We start from the raw sequence: 12858 nt of genomic DNA, 5'->3' as shown, positions 1-12858 counted from the left end.
TGTGTACCATTTGTATACCTAGTGCAGGTGGAGGTCATAAGAAGGCATTAGACCTCCAAGGACTAGTAACAGCAGATGGCTGTGAGTCACCATGTGGGTGCTAGGGACAGAACTCAGGTCTTCTGGAAGAGCAGCCAGCTCTTAACACTGAGCAGTTCTCCAAACCCAGTGAGTAATGCTCTAGAAAGGGAAAATAAAATAGAAAAAGTTCTCTCCTCTAAGAATCTTAAAGTCAAAGATGAGTTTGTAAAAAAAATAAATAAAACAAGTTTAAATCCAAACATAAAGTTATCACAAATACACAGAATAATTACAACTCGTGATTCAAAACCAGAGTTAGTGAAAGAACACAAAATTATTAACTGTGCATCTTTCATTCTCAACCAATTCATATTTGTAGGTGAGACTACAGGACTTTCTTCCCTTATAACTGACAGTGATTTTCTTGTGTGCAATTCTGCTCCTCACAATGACCCTCTAACATGGGAACTGCCTTTTTTATTTTATATTTACAGATGAAAAAACTTTTTTTTTTAAAAAAAAAAGAAGGGCCAGGTGTGGGGATGCACATCTTTAATCCCAACACTCTAGAAGCAGAGGCAGGTGGATCTCTATGAGGCTGAGGTCAGCCTGGTCCACATACTGAGTTCTAGGCCATCAGGGTGAGGATCTGTCTCAAAAAAAAATATGAGGAGCAATTTAAAAGGATACCCAAAGTCCAATTCTGTACTCTATATCAAGATAAACACACATGTATTGGTGTATTCGCACACGTGCAGACGCAGATACACACACAAAGAAACTTCCCAGAATTACATAAGACTGTAGCCCAAACATTCTCAGTTTTTATCTCCCCTCCTTGAAAACACAACTTGAGTAGTAATTAACTATAAAGATGCCAGCATTCCTCGTGTTCCTCATATGTATTCTCCCCTATATTCATGTCAAATGTAGAGATGATTAAGATGAAAGGATGAAAAATCATGTGGATTAAAATCCCAGCTCTAGGGGGCTGGAGAGATGGCTCAGAGGTTAAGAGCACTGGCTGCTCTTCCAGAGGTCCTGAGTTCAATTTCCAGCAACCACATGGTGGCTCACAACCATCTATAATGAGATCTGGTGCCTCTTCTGGTGTATATATGTTAACAGAACATTGTATGCATAATAAATAAATCAAAAAAATCCCAACTCTACTACTTTCTCTACTGTGTTACTTTAAATTCCATTTCCGCAATACAAAGAGAAATAATAACTTAGTTATCATTGGACCTTACCAGGTTTTCCCAGTGATTTAGAGTAATGTGTAAATACACTTAACAGTGTAGCTTGTACTTAATAACTTTCAAAAGGTCAGTTATTATAATCATTATTCAATGAGCTTAAATATTGACCTACAGGATCCTACAAAGAGAGCTACACACCAGAACCATGCCATAACCAAGGCAAAATGTCCTGATCCACATACATCTTGCAATCTATTGGGAAAGGGACAGTAAAGAAAGAAACAAACATAAATGAATTTTTGGGATTTTAGTGAAGTGCCTATCAGGAAATGTCTATGTACTGAGATGGGACAATGAGAAGGAAGCTACTATACAAGGGGCCATCAGCAACTGCTATTCTAAAGAAGGTAAATCTTAACAGAGGCTAGATGCTTGAGAAGGAAGGATCTTTCCGGAAAGAGCACCAGGCAGAGAGAAGGATATGTACAAACAAGAAGGAAAACTTGAAATATACAAGGAACTGAAGGTGTTCAGCCTGACAAACATGAGCCATGTGCAGGGACTAGAGAGGACATTGGGGGCTGGCTGGCCCCTCAAAGTAAGCACAGCTGTGACTCTACGTACAGTGGGTAGCCACTCAACAAAGAGGTGGTGTGCCCTTGCCTTTTCCTCTGGCTGCTGTAGAAGTAGGCTTGAGTGAAGCTAGAAGACCAGCTGAGAGGCACTGACAGTCATCCAGCTGGGAGAAGAGAATACCAGATTAGGAACTAGAAGGATTTGAAATATTCTGGGATGGGCAAGAGGGATGGGTCAAGAATGAAGACCATAAATGTGGAAGTTTGAGAGGAAGACAGAGACCAATTTGGGGGTTTTGGTGCTTGCTTAACAAATTCTAGGTCCCAAGTTATATCATTAGCATTAGAGAGGAGTGGAGAGATCAGGCAAGTTGTGGACATGTGAAGTTTGAGGCAGCAAGCAAAGATAATAGGAAAGTCTGATAGATAAGCAAGCCTCAAGCCAGAAAGAGTGGGAGGCTTAAAGATGGACTTGTCTCTTTTTAGGGCATACTAAAGACTTGGGTGAGATTATCTGGGGTATGAATATGATGAGAAAAGAACAAAATTCAGGTGTGGTGGTTACATGTTTTTACTCCTAAAACACAAGAAGCTGAAGCAGGGGGATTACAAGATCAAGGACATCCTGAGCTATACATTGAGTTCAAGTGCAGCCTCAACTATATAGCAAGACCCTGTCTCAGAGGAAGAGAGGGCAATCTGAAGTTGAACAGGATTAAGCAATCTCTACAAAAGCAAACAGACCTTTCCCAAAATACATTCGTAACAAATGTCCATTGAAAAAATAAGAATAAAGTTTAACATATTTCCTACAGGCCCTCAACTGAATAAAATTTCCACTTAGGACATATACACTACACCACCACTGAGTTCTTACATATCTGGAACATAGCAACAAAAGGATTTCTATGGCCTCTGGGCTGTATTGTTCTAGGCATCATTCTGAGAAAACAGCAAATCTTTTTTCCCAAACAGTCAAATAATATTAGCCTATCTGGAGTTCAAACCTTTCAAAATTTTATACCCAAGAGTAGACACTCTTCAAAATTAAAGAAAGCACAATGACACATTTTTCTACAGATGCTATTTTCCCCCAAAAGATGAAGCTTGCACGTTCAAATAGTTCAAAGGTTACCCGGCAGATGGAAAATGCTCAAAGGTCAAGGATTGATTATAAAATGACTTTAAAAAAACAAGTAAGCACCTACAAAGCCATCTAAAAATGATAGGGAGAGAGATGAAAAGAACAGAACTGCCAAGAAAGTGAGTAAATAAAACAGCTACTCCCCAAGTGAAAACACATGGAGGCTGTAATTACACCTTTGGTATCTGAGGACACAAAAAGCTCACTATGCTCTTGAGGCTTATACTATTGCTAAGAACAACCAAACTGGGACACTTTAGGCTTCTCAAAAATTCCCAGTGTGACACAAAGGATAATGCATAAGGAAAGTCAGCAACATTTGCAAAAACTGTTTCTTCTCTCAACTATTCAAGTTAAATCAAGGTTTTCTTTTTTTATATTTATTGATTTTATTATTTTGTGTGTATGAATGTTTTGCCTGCATGTATGTGTTCCTGGTACCCATGGAGGTCAAAAAACTGTCAGTTCCCCTGGGGCTAGAGTTACAGACAGTTCTAAGCCGCCTTGTTGGTGCTGGGACTCAAACCTCAATTTTCTGCAAGAGCAACAAGTGCGCTCACCTGCGGAGTCAACTCTCCAGCTCTTTTTCCTAATTGTATTAATTTTATTTTAAGTATATGAATGTTTTGTCTTTCAGTATATCTGTATATCACTTGTGTTCCTGGTGCCCACAGATGCCAGTGGAGGGCACTGGCTAGAGTTGCAGACAGTTGCCTATGTGGGCACTAGAAATAGAACCCTGGTCCTCTAGAAGAGCAGCCAGTGCTTTCAACGGCTGAGCCGTCTCTCCAGTCCCTAAGACTCATTCTTTTTAAGATCCCACGACTCACCTCACAAAAGTTTCTAAGATATGTTAAGGAGAGGAAAGTTGCAAAGTTTAAGAATTTGTTATTCCATCTAGTAGCACAAATTCTAATTGTTCTTAATAATAAAAACTCGGTGGCTGGAGAGATGGCTCAGAGGGTAAGAGCACTGGCTGCTCCTCCAGAGGTCCTGAGTTCAATTCCCCGCAACCATATGGTACATCACAACCATTCATAATGAGATCTGGTGCTCTCTTTTGGCCTGCAGGGATATATGCAGGCAGAACACTGTATACATAATAAATATGTAAATCTTAAAAAAAAACTCTGAGTCAACTATCAGGGGGTGAAAGCTGAAGGGTCAGAGAAGCAGAGCAGCCAGCCACTAGAGAGTCCTTACCCACTACCAATGCTGAGACAGGGGCGATCCTGTCCTCATACTGCTCCTCAGACTGATTGTTTCTGACAGGTGCCTCAGACTGCTTGCTCGGACTGTTCTGAGCTTCTGTCTTCTCCTGCCTTATATTCCTCTCTCCACCCAGTCATATCATTCCTATCTCCACCTCCCTAGTGCTAGGATTAAAGGCATATGATCCCAAGTGTTGGGATTACCTTTGTGTGAGCTCTGTTTCTCTTTTAGATTGGATCAATTTCCAGGGTGTCCTTGAATTTAAACAGAGGCAGAGATCTGCCTGCCTCTGTCTCCTGAGTGCTGGGACTAAAGGTGTGTGCCACCACCGTCTGGCCTCTATGGCTAACTAGTGTGACTAGCTCTGCGTTCTGATCTTCAGGCAAGTTTTATTTGTTAGATCATAAACAAAATATCACTACACACCTCATGATATAGCTATCTAGAAGGCTACCAGCAATGCCATATAAATAGATGGACAACTAGTATTCTTCAACTTATTCACTGGGCAAATATTAAGTGCCTATAGTGTGCCAGGACTGTTTAAAACCCTGAAGGTATTTCAGTTAAACAAAGGTCTCATGCTTGCTTGTGAGATAGCAAAGAAAACAGACAATAAGTCAACAAATAAATACAAGTGGTGGTAAATACAGCACAGAATGGAAGATAGGGCGTGACAGGAATTCTGAAGAGTTGCTGGGGAAAACCTAAAGACCTAAAGCTAAGGAAACCCACCTTAACTTTATAATATCCAGGCCAGCTGTGTGCACAGAGGCACCAAGGCTGGAGTAAGACTGAAGTTTGTAAAAAAAAAAAAAAAAAACAAAAAACAAAAAACAAAAAAACAGCAGAGATCGATTTGGCCGGGTTGGAAACAGGTAGCCCAGCAGGCCACAGGGAGTGATCTGACTTTCAGAAACGTTCCTGGAGGGGTGCAAGCAGAGAACTCCCATGGCCCAGATCTCTTCCTAAAGGAACCAAAACGGGCAAATGGTTCCTCATGAAAGCAAGACATAGCCTTCATCATCTATCTACAGATGGAAGGAAGAGTACACAATAAAAATCATATAGGCTCGTAGCACTTTTATTGAGAGAGTTGGGGGGGGGGGAGAGAGAGAGAGAGAAGAAAACACATATAATTGGGAACAAAAGACTGAAAAGGGTAAATGCCAAACAGGTTTACTAGAGTTTCTGTGATCGTGAGGCTTTTTCCAGTCTGCCTTTGTTATTCAAGTTTTCTGCCTCAAACATAAATCAGAGACAGAAAAAAAAAAAACGAGAAATGGCTTCACACAAGCAAGTGCACACACAGACACACACACCGCACCCCCAGTCATGGATGAAGCTAGTCTGAAATCTTACTTCAAGTGCGGGGGGGGGGGGGGGGGCCAACACTGGGAACTTTTTTTTTTTTTTCAAAAAAAATTACACTTCCCATGCAACGTTTGCCTGTCACGAATCACTACACACATCAAGAATGGCCCCGATGTAGCAAGGTCACAAACTCAACTTGGTTAATATGTTTATCATTACATGGCAGCCCTATGCCCTAAAGCAACTTTGGTACCATCTCTCCAAGGCACACGTACAAAGGCCCTTTTCGCTCATTTCCTAAGTCTCTTTGATACTCCTTTTCTGTTTCTGGATTTTTCCACTGTATGTCTCTTAGAAGCAAATTAAGCCCGAATCAGTTGTTCCAACTAATGAAGTGTGCTTTTGGCTCTTTTCTCCTCAGTTGAGAATTATCCGGCAAGCTACCAATTGTTTTAGAACACAATTCTGTTAGTTTTGAAATACTGCAATACTAAGTTACCAAAAACAAACAAAAAAATCAAGATAGCAATATATGAGAACACGTATATAATTGGAAAGAGCCGTATTCCTTTTTAATTAAAAAATGTGTGGCCACCTCATGCATAAACATTTTAGGCTATCTAGATATAAATATATGTGTTGGCAAGACACCGCTAAAGGCAGAAAGGAACATGCCTTCTCTTCAATAATCCCCTACCCTACCCGAATCACTTAACAGTTTCCTACAGGCAATCACTGTTCATAAATGCAACTCAAAATGACTCAAGCTCTCAGACACTTTCCACCTAAGCCCCGCATTCCACCCACTCCTCAGTCACTTCCAACAGGTTTCTCCGAATGAGAACCCCCCCCCCCCAACCGGCAAGGCTTAACACGTCCCAAACTCTGCTCACACGCCCATCAGGGCATCCCGGAACCCTGGTGTTTCCGCGTGGGCCAGGAGGATTCTACCGTACCCCTGGGTGGTTCGAGTCCCGACGCTGTCTTCCCCAGTGGCACGGGTGCCAGCCGTCCGCGGCGACCCGCCAGAGTGCGGAGACGCGCGCCCACGGCCAGGCCTCCACCGCCCGCTCCCGCTCGCTCGGCAACTCTGCGCCGCGCGACCACCTTGACCCGGGACTCCCGGACGCCGAACCCACTGCGAGCGCGGCGCTGACAGATGGGGAGGGCGGGGCGTCAGGGGGAAGGGGCGGGGCCGCTCGGAGCGGGGGTTGCTGGCGGCCGGCTGACAGGGCCGGGGCGGGAGCCGGGCCTGGCGGGAAGGGGTTCGCAAACACACAGGGGCTGACAGGCGGGGAGACGTACAGACACGGGGGACTGACAGCTACGGGGACGACGGGCCTCGGCGGGCGCTCACCTGGCGACGGCGGCACCGGCGGCCCGGCCGCTCTCCCCGCGCTGCGGGCCTCCCTCCCTCCCTGGCGGGTGGGCAGCCGGCCGGCGCAGGCCCCGCGGCGGCGGCGGCGGCGGCGACGGTGGCGGCGGCGGCGGCGACGCCAGAGCCACGGACTGCTTCTGTGGCGGGGACGAGCTGCACCAACCGACTCCCGACCGCTCGGCTGAGCTCGGTCGTGCTCGGAGGCGTTCGGCTCCGCTCGGCCCCTCTCGATTCGGCTGGGGGCGTGGCTCGCTCCCCCTTTCCTCCTCCCTCCCCACCCCCCGCCCAGGTCGCCTCAGGCTCTAGGGGGCGGGGCTTTGGGGGACGGGCGCTAGCCCCCTGACGTCGCAGGGAGCGGGCCTTACCCAGAGCGCATGCGCCGGCCAGCCACCCGCCCGCGTTCTCAGTGTGGAGGATGAAGTGGGTAGAGGAGGCGGATACGGAGGCGGATGCTGAGGCCCTATCGGTTCCCGGCCTTTGTGCTCCATAGCCTGGTCCTTCTAGAGGGCAGTCTGGGCAAGGATCCCAAACCCGTGCGCCCCACCTCCTCACTGCAGTTATTCCAAACCACCAACATTAGGGAGATTTTTATTTTTTGACACCACAAAGGTTTCGCTGCAGGTTGTAGTGTCTTGTTTACTCAGAGAAATAGTAGCCAAAACGAACTTATGGTCGCCGCTTCCCTAGTATTATCTTAGGATACTGGAGCTTTCAAACACCTGCTTCCATCACGTTCATCTTTCGCAGCTGCCGTTGGTCTGGGATAAAATCCTGTTTCACGTTTCGGGCTTCTTTTTATAACAGAACCCCACCTGTGGCAAATTTGTTCCGTAAGTGGCTCTCACCCTTCGAACCCAGATTAACAAACAGCTCTGAAGACTGGGTCCCAATCCCAAACCTGCTTATGTCTAACATCAATTGGCCACAATCTGTCATCCACGAAAGGCAGTGAAATATTAGGAAGGATAGGGTGAGTGAAAGGATTAAATGGTAGTTTATATAAAACTTTCTGCACCGCGTCTTGATGTTAAGTGTTTAAAACAAGGCTGAATTTATAGCTGTGTGTGATGGTCCACAGCTGTAATCTCACTCAAAGAGGCTGAAGCAGGAGGATTGCAAGTTTGGGGTCAGCCTGGGCTGCATAGTAAGACCCTGCCTCAAAGGGGGGGGGGGAGGTCTGAGTTTATTACAGTTAGTAAACGTATGCAATGTATCAAATTTAACGTGTCCAGAGTCAAACACTAAAACTTGCTCCTTGACATATTGCATATGGTCAGCGCACAATCATCACGGTTCACGTCGAGTCTGGCATTTGTAATGACCCAGGCAAACTGTCGCAGCCACCTTTCACCTTTCTTCCAATCATGGCCATCTCAGTCAGTAGCAAGCCTGCTGGCCCTCCCTTCAGAAGTCTGTACTGGGGATACTACAGGAGCTTTTCCCTTAGGCTCCCCTTCATTCCAGCCTGTGCTCAACACAACAACCGCGGGGATCCTGCTAAAGCCTAAATCATTCCTATATTGGGCACAGTAAAAATCAAAAGCTTTATTCCAGGGGTTCCTAGATCCTGTGCAATCTGCTCTTTCTTCTAACAAGTACGTCTCCTTCCTCCTTTCTCGGCCAGCCACACTAGCCTCCTTCCTGCTCCTGCAACAGGAAGGATCTTTGCACTTAGTCTGTCTTCTCCTGGGCACCAGAAAGACGTGTTCTCACTTCAAATTTCTACCCAAAAGGTATTTCCTTCCACGGGTGTCAAGCCCAAATTTCCATCACCCTGTCACCTCCCTTTGTTCTGCTTTACTTTTCTTCCTGGCCCTTATAACCCCAATATTCATCTCTCGGGGCAGGAATGCTGTTTTGTTTATTTTCAACATCTGGAACATGGGCGGATATGTTCAGGAACCCAAGAACTATTTCTTGAATGAATGAGTATATACACGAGGTTGTGCTCCAATTTATTTTCATTTATTCAACCAACTTTTCCAAGCACCTTTCCTGGCCCAGGTGCTCTGGGCATGCATAGAAAGACATTCTCCCAGATGCCAAGAAACTGCATATTTCAGAAGAGACAGAAATGGTATGGATCTGGAAGAAAATATGCAAATACCAACTGCTTTGGGAAACATGGCACAGAGAATATACTTACCAGTGTGTGGCAAGCATGGGGGTGTTTACATGCAATCTCAGATATTCAGGGGCTAGGGGAGAAAGCTCACAAGATGTGTGTGTGTGTGTATGCTGACCATTTTGAGACACAATGAATACATTCATTATCCTAATCAATATTGTGCATACCCATGTGAAAGCTCAGACTGAACACTTTAAATGTGTATGGTTTACTGTACATCAATTATGCCTTAATGAAACCGGAACGTTATTTTCAAATCTCTTTTACTTTCTTCCCCACTTTAACTGTAAGCCCCACACATGCTGCTATGGGTACAGCGAATCTATGGGGGCTTGGGGGTGGGGGTTGTTTGTTTTTACTACCGTGCAGGATTTCAAGGTCCATGTTTTAGTTTCATTCCTGTTGCTGTGATAAAAATATCCTGACAAAAAGATCCGAGGGGAGAAAGCAGGTTTTTCTTTTCCCGCTTATAATTTCAGGTTACAGCCCACCGTGGGGAAGTCAAGGCAGCTAGTCAAACAGTCATATTACATGCAACCATAGGCAAAAAGAAATCAACACATTCATGCTCATTTGCTTGCTTGTGCTTGGTTAGATTTCCCCACAGTTTGGGGCCCCCTGCCTAGGGAACGGTGCTACCTATAGTAGGCGGCACCGTCCCACTGCAGGTAATACAAGCTGTGCCAAGTTGACAAAGCAACAACGTCCACGTACAATTCTTTGTTTGCTCAATCACAAGAGCTCCTTCTACTCCAACCCCCCCCCCCCCGTCGCCAACACTATAACAGAAAATCTCCTTTTATTTTTACAGAGCTGAGCAAACTTTCTCAGAGACCACCCCAGAAGTGAAAGTGCTACACTGGGAGCATGTGCGTGTTTGATTTTTTTGTTTGTTTGTTTTTATTTTTCTAGACAAGATTTCCTGGAATTCACTCGTAGACCAGGTTGGCCTCGAACTCACAGAGAGTCACCTTTCTCTGTTTCCCAAGTGCTGGAATTAAAAACGTGTGCCACCACTGTCTGGCTTTTTTTTCTTTTTCTTGGGGGAGGGGGGTGCATATTTGATTTTTACCAAGAACTGACTCCTATATTACAGAGGGGATAACACTTTGACAGTCCCACCGGGTGTCTGGAGAGTTCTCTATAGCTGGGTTTCAGACTTTCATACTGCAACTAAGGGATGGATGTTGTTTTTAGTAGGCCCCACCCATTTTGATTTTGGTACTGGCCGTAGGGTCACTGACAAACAATTCTTCAGGCTGTGGCCATTTCCTGGTGTTTTAACAAACGGAATTTCTTGCTTATTTTTGTTTGCTTTCTAAATTATAATTCCGAGGAAGGGTGCAAATGCAAGATGGGAGTTCTTTGTTCTGTCTTCCCTGGGAACTCTTCAGCGACCCACAAAGGTTCCACCTCCATGAAAGAACTGGTCCTCGGTGCTTGGGCCAGTGTCCTAAACGGCAAGGAATGCAGTGACTCAGCTAGTCACTCAGGGACACTTTGGTGAGCAAGGCCACGGGAAGGAAATCATTACAGACAGCTGGACTGTAAAAAGCAAAAATACTCCACACACCAAGCTCCACCAGGCAGCAGAAGCCGAGCGTTCCATGATTCAACAGGCCTGTTTCTGCCACGTGGCTCATGCTCATGGTACGTGGCACACAGCCCTGGCTGGCTGCTGGCTGCTGCTCTAAGCAGGGCTAGGAAAAACGAGAGAGCAGGGACCTCGGGAAAGCTGTGAGTGCATTTTGTCCCCACTCTGTGTGTTCACTTGTCTGCTCCTTCTCCTCGTTTGCTGTCCCTTCACCCGCTTATCACAGCCCTCAACATCAACAATAACTATAAGCTGGAATTAATCGTTTCACCCGTGCCGGCAACTGGCAGGGATGCAAGGTCAAACAGCCAGTACCCTCTCAGGGCCCCCGAGGCGGGCAGTCACCCGACAAGTCTTGCTCCCTGGGGTAGGTTCCAGCGTCCTGGGAAAATAAGCCAGTAGCAGTTCCAAGGGACTGAGACTGGGCTGGAGACAGGACAATCGAAGATGTGACTAACAGGTTCACTTGCTTTTCCTGGAGGCCTAGTGTGTGTCAGACCCTGATCTTAAACTCAATTAGTGAGGACAGACCAAACAACCTGTCCTCCCAGGGTCCACATTCACCAGCTAGCCTCAAGAAGTAAGTTCCAATAGCACGTGAGAGAGTGATTCTTGTGTGTGTATGTGTGTGTGAGAGTGAGTACTCACCCAGATGAGATACGTGTGTGTGTGCACGTGCGAGTATTCACCCAGATGAGATACACATGTATGTGTGTGTATGTGTGTGTGAGTACTCACCCAGATGAGATACATGAGTTACATGTGTGTGTGCGTGTGCGAGTAGTCACCCAGATGAGATACACATGTATGTGTGTGTATGTGTGTGTATGTATGCATGTGTGAATACTCACCCAGATGAGTTATGTGTGTATGTGTGTGTGTGTGAGTACGCACCCAGATGAAATACATGTAGATGTGCTCACTCATGTATGCATATGTAGAAGCCAGAGGGTTATCTTCCTCCACTGTTCTCCATTTTATTTTTGGATACAGTTTCTCTGTTTTCATTTTGGGCAGTCCGTAAATCCTGAAAGTTATTTTTCTTTTTTAATTCATTTAGTACCCACAGAGGCCAGATGAGGGTGTGTGATTCCCCTGAATCTGGAATTACAAATGGTTATGAGCAGCCATGTGGGTGCTGGGAACTGAACCCAGACCCTCTGGAGAGCAATCACCACTCTTAACAGTTGAGCCATCTCTCCAGCCTGTGAAGAATTTTTTTTTTCTTCTAAGATAAAGTCTCAGACCGGGGATGGTGGCACATGCATTTAATCCCAGCACTATGGAGGCAGAGGCAGGTGGATTTCTGTGAGTTCAAGGCCAGCCTGGTCTACAAAGCAAGCTCCAGGCCAGTCAAGGTTGCACAATGGGGCCCTGTCTCAAGAAAGAAAAAAAAAGAAAGGAAGGAAGGAAGGAAAAGAAAAAGAAGAAAAGAAAAATAGTTTCCCATATCTACCCCAAGCTTGACTCACACACTTGCTTTGTAGCTGAGAAGGACCTGGAATTGTTCATCCTCCTGCTTCTACCTTGTTCAGTTTTATGAACAGCTGGGGTTTGGACCCAGGGTCTTTTGCATTCTACCAGCAGAGATGCATCCCTAGCCTGCTGGGGAATTTTCTTTCAAGACACAGAAAGCTCCACTTTACACAGTGGTCTTTCGGGTTTTCCTCTTAGGTCAGAAATCACTGTCAAATTCCGAAAAGACTCAGCCATCTGATGTCGTTCCTGAGAGAGGCAGCTGGAGCCTGGACACTGCCAGGCAACATGGCGAGGCCAGTCAATCCTCAGCTGGCACCACAGGCTTTTCTTTGGCAGGAGCGGTAGAGGGAGAGCCCAGAGGAGGGAGGGCCAGAGAAGCTGCTTCCCAAGCCCTTCCCCTTTGCTAGCCATGGAAGATCAGGCCTTGCACCCAGAGCATGGGCTGGGCTTCGGAACCTTTAACCTGCTGGTGGAAGTCATTGAGAGTTGAATCTCTGTAGATGCCTTAGAGGCCAGAGGCTCTCTTGATCTAAGGGATGGAAAGGCCCAGCACCCCTTGGGTCTTGCCTCACCCTCTCCACCCTCTGTTTTCTGAAGTGCTCCCTTTACCTAGAAGCCAGAGGGCTTCCACGATATCCACCATGTTTTTTCCTTTGCTCTTAGAGCAGGGACTATCACAACCACCTTCCTCATCTTGCTTTGCCAACACCAAACTACTTCCAGGTAGCACCATTTGGCCTTCTTATAAGGTAGGCCCCACGATACTCCATTAATCTTCTAATCTGAACTGGGTTTTCAGGCCTACATATGT

At 45.9% G+C, this 12858-nt stretch overlaps 1 protein-coding gene across 6 annotated transcripts in view; it reads right to left on the bottom strand.

Annotated features, from left to right (window-relative positions):
• Zhx3 (zinc fingers and homeoboxes 3) overlaps nt 1-7036 on the bottom strand; it is a 117396-nt gene extending 110360 nt beyond the window's left edge. For 5 of the 6 annotated variants that reach the window (XR_007593390.1, XR_007593391.1, XR_007593393.1 and 2 more), the window contains exon 1: nt 6425-6635. The gene's annotated coding sequence lies outside the window, so the exon portion shown is untranslated. Of the gene's footprint in view, nt 1-6424; nt 6636-6825 lie in introns of those variants that run through there. The other variant, XM_050151073.1, reaches the window with a different exon arrangement.
• Between the last annotated feature and the right edge of the window lie 5822 nt (nt 7037-12858).

Source organism: Alexandromys fortis, unplaced genomic scaffold, assembly GCF_014885135.2.
Source record: "Alexandromys fortis isolate MF-2015 unplaced genomic scaffold, M_Fortis_MF-2015_v1.1 scaffold_27, whole genome shotgun sequence".
NCBI lineage: Eukaryota > Metazoa > Chordata > Mammalia > Rodentia > Cricetidae > Alexandromys > Alexandromys fortis.
Note: the sequence above shows the minus strand (reverse complement) of the source record. Positions and strands in the feature narration are given on the sequence as shown.